The sequence below is a fragment of the Bos grunniens genome, chromosome 1, assembly GCF_055505025.1.
Source record: "Bos grunniens cultivar Pamir isolate PY7600 chromosome 1, Bosgru_T2T1.0, whole genome shotgun sequence".
Lineage (NCBI taxonomy): Eukaryota > Metazoa > Chordata > Mammalia > Artiodactyla > Bovidae > Bos > Bos grunniens.
Genome location: NC_141165.1, coordinates 8898034 through 8910173, shown reverse-complemented (window position 1 = coordinate 8910173; position 12140 = coordinate 8898034). Strand labels below are relative to the sequence as shown.

At 46.0% G+C, this 12140-nt stretch overlaps 1 long non-coding RNA gene across 1 annotated transcript; it reads right to left on the bottom strand.

The window, feature by feature from the left end:
• Nucleotides 1-1712: 1712 nt before the first annotated feature.
• On the bottom strand, nt 1713-11916 carry LOC147378926 (uncharacterized). Its single transcript, XR_015167668.1, has 2 exons — nt 11672-11916; nt 1713-2757 (listed from the first exon to the last, which is right to left on the bottom strand). It is a non-coding gene; the product is annotated as an uncharacterized LOC147378926 (long non-coding RNA).
• Nucleotides 11917-12140: the final 224 nt, after the last annotated feature.

The following is a 12140-nucleotide window of genomic DNA, read 5'->3' as shown; positions in this document are numbered from 1 at the left end:
CTCACCTTCCATCACCTGTTCCCTTCCTACCAACCTACCCAGGTCCCTGTCCCTGTTACTTGGGCTTGGACATGTAGTCCTGTTGGCTCTGAAATCACTCCAGCACGAACAGTAGTTTGCTTAGCCTGGTGCCCATTCGAGTCATCTGAAGATGAAGATTACCTGCATTCAAAACAATGAAGAGAGGGACTTCCCTGGAGGTCCAGTGGTTTAGAATCCGCCTTCCAATGCAGGGGACATGGGTTTGATCCCCGGTCAGGGAACAAGATCCTGCAAGCCACGGAGCAGCTAAGCCCACATACCACAACTAGAGAGAAGCTCTTGAGCTACAACTGGAGGAAACCGTGCACCACAGTGAAGAGCCCACACGTTACAAGGGAAGATGCCACATGCAATAGCTAAGACTCAACACGGCCAAAAATAAAAAAATCGTATATTAACACATGTGCGTGGAATCTAGAAAAATAATACTGATGAACCTATTTACAGGGAAGCAATGGAGATGCAGACGTAGAGAAGGGACTTGTGGACAGAGAAGGGGAAGGAGAGGGTCGGAGGGACTGAGAAAGTTATGTTGACACATATAGATGAGCACGTGTGAAATAGACAGCTAGTGGGGAGCTGCTGTATCACATGCGGAGCCCAGCCTGTGTCTCTGTGATGACTTGGGCTGGGGGGACAGGGGTGGAGGCTCAAGAGGGAAGGCATATATGATTATGAGAGATTCACCCTGTTGCACAGTAGAAACCAACACAGCGTTGTAAAGGAATTCCATTAGTTCCATTCAGTCGCTCAGTCGTGTCCAACTCTTTGAGACCCCGTGGGCTGCAGCATGCCAGGCCTCCCTGTCCATCACCAACTCCCGGAGTTTGCTCAAATTCATGTCCATTGAGTCGGTGATGCCATCCAACCATCTCATCCTTTGTTGTCCCCTTCTCCTCCCCGCTTCCATCTTTCCTAGCATCAGGGTCTTTTCTAATGAGTCAGTAAAGCAATTATCCTCCAGTTAGAAAAAAGAACAAACCCATGAGTTGACTCCTGGGGTTTCCTCCCAGACCGCACCAGTTGGGGATACAGATAGCAACCGGTTTGGGTATTCTGAAGGTCAGCCTGCGAGTCTGTCTGGACCCAGTGATTTTGTGCTTGCCCTTCTCCCACTAGAGGGAGAGATGCCACGAGTCTTAGGGGCCCTTGGAGGGGCTCCCTGCACACCCACCGCTCTCCCTTTCCCCCCTTCCTCCTGAGAATGCAGAAAATGTTGGCAGCCAGAGAACACAGAGTGGGCTGGGACTTCAGGGCTGCTCTGTTGGTGCCCTCGGTTACAGAGGAGGAAACTTGGGCCTGAGCATCTCAAGGTCTCCTGAGCAGGGAGCTGCTGTTACCAGCATCCAGCCTGAAACTTGGGGCGGGGGCCCTGCCAGGCAGAAGCAGAAGCTCTGTGGGGGCTTCCCTTTGCCTGATGCGACATCCAAGCCAGAGACAGCACTTGCCAATGTGCCCTGAAGCTGGGAGCAAACAGACTTAATATTATTATTATTATTTTTTTTCTGTAGCTTTAACACCAGGAGGACAGCATCTGTTAAATAAATCACATGGATGCCAGCTGGGGTTTTAACTTGCACGGCCATACCTTATCCCTAAGATAGTCCCTTCTGGAAGCATCCAGATCAAACGGAAGCCAAAGCCTTGGTTCAGGAGAGAGAGGTTTCCAAGAATTAGGCAGGTGGTGGGAGGCCCCACAAGCCCCCATCATCAGGAGTCATATATAACCGGGCACTCCCCTCCCCGCGGGCTCTCAGCGTATCACTAACACCTTCTAGGCTGTTCTGCTGAGACCTGCGTCCGCGTCTGAGCGTCCTGCCGAGCCCGGGGCTGCTGAATGCTATTCCTCTTGCCAGACAGACTCAGGCTGTTTCCCGGATTCCAAAACACACCTCCAAAGAGAGATGCTTTATCGACTCCCTGGCAAGTACATTTCCTGCTCGGAGAGCTCAACATGTCCCCCATATCCTGCTACGAAGTCAACCTTTCACAGACTTATTTATTTAGTCCATTTAGAAAAAAGAAAATGTACCTTTGGAGATAAAAAGTGGAGTAAAGAGAGGAAATTACTGTGGAAATGCAAAAACCAAAAGGCGGTGACCAGCGTGTGTTAAAAAGTCAATAAAACGCCTGGCTGAAAGGTTCTTCTTTTTTTGTTCCCTTGTAAGGAGTCCAGCGGATTGATCCCCCTCTCGGTGGTGCTAATGCTCAGTGGAAAAAGTGTTTTTACAAGTGGGCCCCATTTGCAATGACATTCTGAAACACGAAACACTGTGGCCACCTCCCGGGGTGCCTGGAGGTGCATATTTATGAGCTTCATAACCAGTTACAGTTGGGATTTCTTCTGTGTACGTTGGTTACTGGCTCCCCATTTTCCAGGCTGAGGATCAGAGAAGGTGTCAACTTCTGGATGCTCAGAGAGCTCTCAGATTTATTAGTTTTCCTTTTTTCCTTTAAAAATCACACTGCAGCAGACCAGCATTCAAGATGAAGGGAACAGGAGGGGATCCTATGGTTTACTGAGTCTTGAGGACATTGATTAGTCTGTTTGTAGCTAATTTCCTTTTTTTTTGGCTGCACCAGGCAGCCTGTGGGACCTTAGTTCCCTGACCAAGGATCAAACCTGGGCCCCCTGCAGTACAAGTGCTGAGTGCTAACCACTGAACTGCCAGGAAATTCCCCAATTTCCAATGTAGGAGGACAGAGAAGCTGGACCTGGAATGCAAAAGCACAAGGATGGCTAATATCAGTTTTCTGGACAAACGGTAGCTAATCAATTAAACTTAAATTGTCACTTTTAAAAAGGCACCTTACTGTATATACTTGGTATCGGATGGTCGAAAGATTTAAACACAAAAAACAACTACATCGTGTGTGTTGCTTTGTGGCCGTAAAGTGGCTGCATGCCACCAGTGTCACATCTGTGTTCCAGGGGTTGATAAAAAAGATGCTAAAGATGGCTTTCCAGAAGCCTTAGCAACTTCCACTTATATTTAATTGGCCCAGGTCTAGATATAAGAGGCTTGGAAATATAAATGTGTTTTTCTGGGTACATTGCTCGTTGTCGCATTAGTCACTCAGTCGTGTCCAACTCTTTGTGACCCCATGGACCATAGGCCACCAGGCTCCTCTGTCCATGTGATTCTCCAGGCAAGAATACTGGAGTGGGTTGCCATTTCCTTCTCCAGGGGATCTCCCCAACCCAGGGACTGAACCTGGGTTTCCAGCATTGCAGGTGGATTCTTTACCTTCTGGGCCACCAGGGAAGCCCAGGGCTACCTCCAAACAAAACTGGAATCCTGTTGGTACGAAGAAATGGAAGAAAAGGTGACAGGCGCTCAACTAGCAGCATCTCTCCAGCGTCTCACTGCCCAATTGTTGCAAGATGAAAGCACGGACGATGCTGGGTTCAGGACTAAGAGGCCAGTGACACCATGGATCGAGATGGGGGAACCTTTCGGTCTGAGAAGAAAGCCTGGTTTCTTTCAGCCGTGTTGCTGGAGATGCTAGGAGACTTGTGAGTACGGAAATGGAGGAGGCTGTGGAGTAGTCAGACCTGGCACTCTGGAAGAGCAGCATGTGAATGAAATTTTAAAATCAGGGGCTGAACAAACTCACCAGTCAAGGAACAGAAAAATGCCAAGGACGGAGATCTGGGTCTGGAGGGGAAGAAGAGCAAAGAGACTGCAGTAGAGCAGGCGGCAAGCGGGAGGAGGGCCTGGCGACCACGTGTCCTCGGGTCTAAGGAAGAGACTTACGGAAAGGATGGGGTGGTTCCCATGCGACCATAATGAGCAAGGTTAAGGACAGGAACACTGGTCAGTGGTTTTTGGAAAGTAAAGGCCATTTGTAACCTTGGGGAGAGTTTGGTTTTTTATTTATTTTTGGCTATGCTGGGTCTTCTTTGTGGCTCAGAGGTTAAGGAGTCTGTCTCCAATGCAGGACACCCGGATTCAATCCCTGGGTCGGGAGGATCCCCTGGAGAAGGAAATGGCAACCCACTCCAGTATTCTTGCCTGGAGAATCCCATGGACGGAGGAGCCTCGTGGGCTACAGTCTATGGGGTCCTCATTGCTGGGCACAGGCTCTCCCCAGCTATGGCGAGCAGGGGCTACTCTCGAGTTGGGGTGCTGGGGCGTCTCTTATTATGGAGCACCAGCTCTAGGGTGCGTGGCCTTCAGTAGCTGCAACATGTGGACTCAGTCGTTGCAGTGCCTGGCCCATAGAGCACAGGCTCAACACTTGTGGTGCACAGGCTTAGCTGCTCTGCAACATGTGGGATTGAACCCATGTCCCCTGCATTGGCAGATGGATTCTTGACCACTGAGCCACCAGGGAAGCCTGGGAAGAGTTTTTAATAGGTGCTTAGTGGTCTTAGCATGGTTTCCTTAATCATTTCCCCCATTAGGTGCCCCTGAGTCATCTTTTCACTTTTTTCCTTTTCTTTTTTTGGTAGTGAAGACGACAAGAGCTTCCCAGATGGCTCAGAGGTAAAAGAATTTGCCTGCCAATGCAAGAGACACGCGTTCGATCCCTGGGTCGATCCTCTGGAGTAGGAAATGGCAACCCACTCCAGCCATTCTTGCCTGCAAAATTCCACAGACATTGGAGCCTGCTGGGTACAGTCCATTGGGTCACAGAGTCAGACACGACTGAGCAAACAAACACACACGAGTGAAGACACATGCTACAAGGGATATCTTGGGCAGCTACTTTTGCTTCCATGTGAAAGGATTCCTTCTGGATAAGGCCTAGAAACCACGAAGTCAAAAGATAACGCATCTGCCAAAGGGTGATCTGTATTTTCAAATGCCTACAAAGCGGTCAAAGTGGTCCACACTCCCACCAACCATGTGTGTGTCAGTTTAACACACAGTGAAATCTTTGGTAGTTCGGTTCAGTTCAGTTCAGTCGCTCAGTCGTGTCCGACTCTTTGCGACCCCATAAATCCCAGCACACCAGGCCTCCCTGTCCATCACCAACTCCCGGAGTTCACTCAAACTCACGTCCATTGAGTCAGTGATGCCATCCACTGACTCATCCTCTGTCGTCCTCTTCTCCTCCTGCCCCCAATCCCTCCCAACATCAGAGTCTTTTCCAATGAGTCAATGCTTCGCATGAGGTGGCCAAAGTACAGGAGTTTCGCTTTAGCATCATTCCTTCCAAAGAAATCCCAGGGCTGATCTCCTTCAGAATGCACTGGTTGGATCTCCTTGCAGTCCAAGGGACTCTCAAGAGTCTTCTCCAACACCACAGTTCAAAAGCATCAATTCTTCGGCACTCAGCCTTCTTCACAGTCCAACTCTCACATCCATACATGACCACAGGAAAAACCATAGCCTTGACTAGACAGACCTTTGTTGGCAAAGTAATGTCTCTGCTTTTGAATACGCTGTCTAGGTTAGTCATAACTTTCCTTCCAAGGAGTAAGCGTCTTTTAATTTCATGGCTGCAGTCACCATCTGCAATGATTTTGGAGCCCCCCAAAATAAAGTCTGACACTGTTCCCACTGTTTCCCCATCTATTTGCCATGAAGTGACGGGACCAGATGCCATGATCTTCGTTTTCTGAATGTTGAGCTTTAAGCCAACTTTTTCACTCTCCACTTTTACTTTCATCAAGAGGCTTTTTAGTTCCTCTTCACTTTCTGCCATAAGGGTGGTATCATCTGCATATCTGAGGTTATTGAGATTTCTCCCGGAAATCTTGATTCTAGCTTGTGTTTCTTCCAGTCCAGCATTTCTCATGATGTACTCTGCATATAAGTTAAATAAGCAGGATGACAATACACAGCCTTGACGTACTCCTTTTCCTATTTGGAACCAGTCTGTTGTTCCATGTCCAGTTCTAACTGTTGCTTCCTGACCTGCATACAAATTTCTCAAGAGGCAGGTCAGGTGGTCTGGTATTCCCATCTCTTTCAGAATTTTCCACAGTTTATTGTGATCCAAACAGTCAAAGGCTTTGGCATAGTCAATAAAGCAGAAATAGATGTTTTTCTGGAACTCTCTTGCTTTTTCAATGATCCAGCGGATGTTGGCAATTTGATCTCTGGTTCCTCTGCCTTTTCTAAAACCAGCTTGAACATCAGGAAGTTCACGGTTCACATATTGCTGAAGCCTGGCTTGGAGAATTTTGAGCATTACTTTACTAGTGTGTGAGATGAGTGCAATTGTGCGGTAGTTTGAGCATTCTTTGGCATTGCCTTTCTTTGGGATTGGAATGAAAACTGACCTTTTCCAGTCCTGTGGCCACTGCTGAGTTTTCCAAATTTGCTGGCATATTGAGTGCAGCACTTTCACAGCATCATATTTCAGGATTTGAAATAGCTCAACTGGAATTCCATCACCTCCACTAGCTTTGTTTGTAGTGATGCTTTCTAAGGCCCATTTGACTTCACATTCCAGGATGTCTGGGTGAGTGATCACACCATCGTGATTATCTGAGTCGTGAAGATCTTTTTTGTACAGTTCTTCTGTATATTCTTGCCATCTCTTCTTAATATCTTCTGCTTCTGTTAGGTCCATACCATTTCTGTCCTTTATCGAGCCCATCTTTGCATGAAATGTTCCCTTGGTATCTCTAATTTTCTTGAAGAGATCTCTAGTCTTTCCCATTCTGTTGTTTTCCTCTATTTCTTTGCATTGATCACTGAGGAAGGCTTTCTTATCTCTTCTTGCTATTCTTTGGAACTCTGCATTCAGATGCTTATATCTTTCCTTTTCTCCTTTGCTTTTTGCTTCTCTTCTTTTCACAGCTATTTGTAAGGCCTCCCAGATAGCCATTTTGCTTTTTTGCATTTCTTTTCCATGGGGATGGTCTTGATCCCTGTCTCCTGTACAATCTCATGAACCTCATTCCATAGTTCATCAGGCACTCTATCTATCAGATCTAGGCCCTTAAATCTATTTCTCACTTCCACTGTATAATCATAAGGGATTTTATTTAGGTCATACCTGTATGGTCTAGTGGTTTTCCCTACTTTCTTCAATTTAAATCTGAATTTGGCAATAAGGAGTTCATGGTCTGAGCCCCAGTCAGCTGCTGGTCTTGTTTTTGCTGACTGTATAGAGCTTCTCCATCTTTGGCTGCAAAGAATATAATCAATCTGATTTCAGTGTTGACCATCTGGTGATGTCCATGTGTGGAGTCTTCTCTTGTGTTGTTGGAAGAGGGTGTTTGTTATGACCAGTGCATTTTCTTGGCAAAACTCTATTAGTCTTTGCCTTGCTTCATTCCGTATTCCAAGGCCAAATTTGCCTGTTACTCCAGGTGTTTCTTGACTTTCTACTTTTGCATTCCAGTCCCCTATAATGAAAAGGACATCTTTTTTGGGTGTTCATTCTAAAAGGTCTTGTAGGTCTTGTAGGTCTAGAACCGTTCAACTTCAGCTTATTCAGCGTTACTGGTTGGGGCATAGACTTGGATCACTGTGATATTGAATGGCTTGCCTTGGACATGAACAGAGATCATTCTGTCGTTTTTGAGATTGCATCCAAGTACTGCATTTCAGACTCTTTTGTTGACCATGATGGCTACTCCATTTCTTCTGAGGAATTCCTGCCCGCAGTAGTAGATACAATGGTCATCTGAGTTAAATTCACCCATTCCAGTCCATTTGAGTTCGCTGATTCCTAGAATGTCGACATTCACTCTTGCCATCTCTTGTTTGACCACTTCCAATTTGCCTTGATTCATGGACCTGACATTCCAGGTTCCTATGCAATATTGCTCTTTACAGCATCAGACCTTGCTTCTATAACCAGTCACATCCACAGATGGGTATTTTTTTTGCTTTGGCTCCATCCCTTCCTTCTTTCTGGAGTTATTTCCATTAGCATATTGGGCACGTACTGACCTGGGGAGTTCCTCTTTCAGTATCCTATCATTTTGCCTTTTCATACTGTTCATGGGGTTCTCAAGGCAAGATTACTGAAGTGGTTTGCCATTCCCTTCTCCAGTGGACCACATTCTGTCAGATCTCTCCACCATGACCCGCCCGTCTTGGGTTGCCCCACGGGCATGGCTTAGTTTCATTGAGTTAGACAAGGCTGTGGTCCTAGTGTGATTAGATTGACTAGTTTTCTGTGAGTATAGTTCCAGTGTGTCTGCCCTCTGATGCCCTCTTGCAACACCTATCGTCTCACTTGGGTTTCTCTTACCTTGGGCGTGGGGTATCTCTTCATGGCTATTCCAGCAAAGCGCAGCCGCTGCTCCTTACCTTGGACAAGGGGTATCTCCTCACCGCCGCCCTTCCTGACCTTCCACGTGGGATAGCTCCTCTAGGCCCCCCTGCGCCCACGCAGCCACGGCTCCTTGGAGGTGGGGTTGCGGCTGCGACGACCGGCACACTAAGTGCGGCTGAGAGGAGCTACCCCGCATCCCGAAATCTTTGGTATCAGATCAGATCAGATCAGTCGCTTTTGCTTTCATTTGGAATTTCCATTAAGTTTTTAACAGTTTTTGTTTTTTTTTTTTTGATGATGACCATTTTTAAAGACTTTATTAAATTTGTTACAATATTGTTTCTGTTTTATGTTTTGGTTTTTTAGCCATGAGGCATGTGGGATTTTAGCTCCCTGACCAGGGATCAAACCGGCACCCTCTGCTTGGAAGGCAAAATCTTAACCAGTAGACCACGAGGGAAGTCACCCATTAATTTTTTTTTAATTTGCTGTTTTTATGCCCATCTTTCCTCCATTTTTCTTTTTTAGCTTTTTTTCTTATCAGTTTATCAGTGCCTTTATATATGTATTATTATTTTTTTCCCTAGTTTGTCTTGATTTTTTATGTGTAATTTTTGCTAGCTTTAAATTCTACGTTGTATATAGTTAAGTTTGTTTTTTCTCTTTCTGCTTAGAAAGGCCTTTGTCACCCCAAGACTATAAAAATGTTCACTCTTTCTCTTCTGGTTTATCATTTATTTTTAAGAGTGAATCTTTGATCTCTATGAGATTGATTTTATGGCAGTGTCAGAAGTGAAGTTGAAAGTTAAGCTTTATTTTCCAAAGTTGGCCAGGCACTTCAACACCTTTCCTCGAGTAATTTATCTTTGCCCAATTAGTTTGAAGTCACCTTTTTTTTATTTCATACATTTCCTTATGTCCATAAATCTCTTTCTCTATTCTTTTTTGTCCCATAAATCTACCTAGGGATATATCTACTGATACTGTTTTAAATAACTGCAGCTTTATGTATCAGTTAGGGTGTGTTTCTGTTGCCAGTGATGGAAAGATCCATCTCAAACTGATTTTTGCACATTGATTTTGTATCCTGCAACTTTACTAAAATCATTGATTACTTTCAATGGGTTTTGTTTTTTTTTTTTTTGGCTGACTCTTGGGATTTTCTGTATACAGAATCTGATCATCTGCAAACCACAATTTTATTTCTTCCTGATTTTTTTGGCCTTGTCTCACTGCTCTGGGTAGGCCTTCCAACACTGTGTCAAGTGAGAGTGTTGAGACCAAATGAGCAGAGATTAAACCAGAAACCAAAAATCTCCCAACACAGAGAACCTCAGGCCCAGATGGTTTCACAGACGAATTCCATCAAACATCAAAGAAGAATTAACGCAGGTCCTTCTTAAACACTTCCAAAAAATCGAGGAGGGAGTACCTCCAAACTTTTTCCACAAGGCCAGCACTGCCCTGATAAACCAGATAAGGACATCCCAAGAGAAAAACTATAGACCAATATTCATGATGGATGTAGATACAAAAATTCTCAACAAAATATTAGCAAACCGAATTCAGGAACACATAGAAAAGATTATATACCATGACCCAAGGGGTTTCATCCCTGGGGTGCCATGGATGCAAATCAATAAGCATAACACCTCACACTAAGAAAATGAAAGATAAAAATCACACAACTATCTCAGCAGATGCAGAAAAAGCATTTGACAAAATACCTCTCTTCATATATAAACCTTCAATAGACTGGCTACAGAAGCAACATAACGTTAACATAATAAAGGCTACATACAACAAATCCACAAGGAACATTATACTCAGTGGAGAAAAACGGAAAGCTTTACCTCTACGATTAGGAACGAGACAGGGATGCTCGTACCTGCATTTCACCTTTTTTGTGTTTGTTTTGGCCACACCACAAGGCTTGTGGGATCTTAGTTCTTCCACCAGGGATCAAACTTGGGCTTCCTCTTCCCACCCCCTCACAGGGAGTGTGCCAAGTCCTAACCACTGGACCGCCAGGGGATTCCCATGACATTTCTCCCTTGGAAGCTGACTGTGCTTTCGTTTCTGTTAGCAGTGGCTCAGAGGGAGACCACGAGGCTAGAGAAGGTGAGCTCACATCTTCCTTTGCTTGCCATCTTGTTGGTATCACCTTGCAGGACCCTCAAGGGCCCTGGTGTTGGTGCCAGTCTGCACCCCCTGAGCCAGCCCCCCACAACCTTCAGTGGTCCTAGCTCTGCAGACCTGTGCTTTGAGCTTTCAGACCTCTCAGCTCTTCCCCTGCTTCCAACACTGCAGAGCTCAGCTGCTTCCTGATGTTTCTTTCTTTGTATTAATTCACTGTCCCCACGCTGGTTTCCTGTGACTCCGGCAACAAATGGTCACACACTTAGTGGCTTAAAACAATGCAAAATAGGGCCTTCCCAGGGAGTCCAGTGGTTAAGGTTCCATGCTTTCAGTGCAGGGGGTACAGGTTTGATCCTTGGTCAGAGAAAGGAGGACATCAAGGCAGTACATTGTCACCCAGCTTAATTAACTTATATACAGAGTACATTATGAGAAATGCTGGGCTGAGTGAATCACAAACTGGAATCAAGATTGCAGGGAGAAATATCAACAACCTCAGATACGCAGATGATACCACTTTAATGGCAGAAAGTGAAGAGGAATTACAGAGCCTCTTGATGAGGGTGAAAGGGGAGAGTGAAAAAGCTGGCTTAAAGCTCAACATTCAGAAAACTAAGATCATGGCATTCAGTCCCATCACTTCATGGCAAATAGATGGGGGAAAAACAGAAATGGTGACCGGCTTTTATTTTCTTGGGCTCTAAAATCACTGCAGATGGTGACTGCAGCCATGAAATTGAAAGGAAAGCTGTGACACACCTAGACAGCATATAAAAAGCAGAGTCATCATTTTGCTGACAAAGGTCTCTAGTCAAAGCTATGGTTTTTTCAGTAGTCACGTATGGATCTGAGAGTTGGACCATAATGAAGGTTGAGCACCAAAGAATTGATGCTTTCAAACCATGGTGCTGGAGAAGACTCCTGAGACTCCCATGGACAGCAAAGAGATCAAACCAGTCAATCCTAAAAGAAATCAATCCTGAATACTCATTGGAAAGACTGATGCTGACGCTCCAATACTTTGACCACCTAATGCAAAGAGCCGACTCATTGGAAAAAACACTGACGCTGGGAAAGATTGAGGGCAGGAGGAGAAGGGGACGACAGACGGCATCACTGACTCAGTGGACATGAGTTTGAGCAAGCTCTGAAAGACAATGGAGGACAGAGGAGCCTGGCATGTTACAGTCCGTGGGGTCACAAAGAGTCGGACGTGACTCGGTGATTGAATGACAGCAACAGGGACCTAAGATCCCACGTGCTGCAGGGCACGGCCAAAACATAAAACAAAACGCCAAGTTACCATTTTACGGTTGTGGGGGTTAGGCGTCCAGTGCTGCTCTCCCTGGGCTGAAATCAAGGTGTTGGCAGAGCTGGTCCCTCCCGGAGGCTCTTGAGGAGAATCCTTGCCTTTTCCAGATGCCTCATTTCTGGGCTCATTCCCCTTGTCCACCTTCAAAGCCAGCAGCAACGCTGGGCTAAGTCCTTCTCAGGCTGCCAGCTCTCCGCTGGTGCCTCCTCCCTACATCCCCTCCCCACCCCGTCCCCCTGTAAAGACCCTTGAGAGTAAACTGGGCCCACCTGAAGAATCCAGGCCACTCTCCCTATTCAGTTCAGTTCAGTTCAGTTGCTGAGTTGTGTCCGACTCTTTGCGACCCCATGAATCGCAGCACACCAGGCCTCCCAGTCCATCACCAACTCTCGGAGTTTACTCAAACTCACGTCCATTGAGTCAGTGATGCCATCCAGCCATCTCATCCTCTGTCATCCCT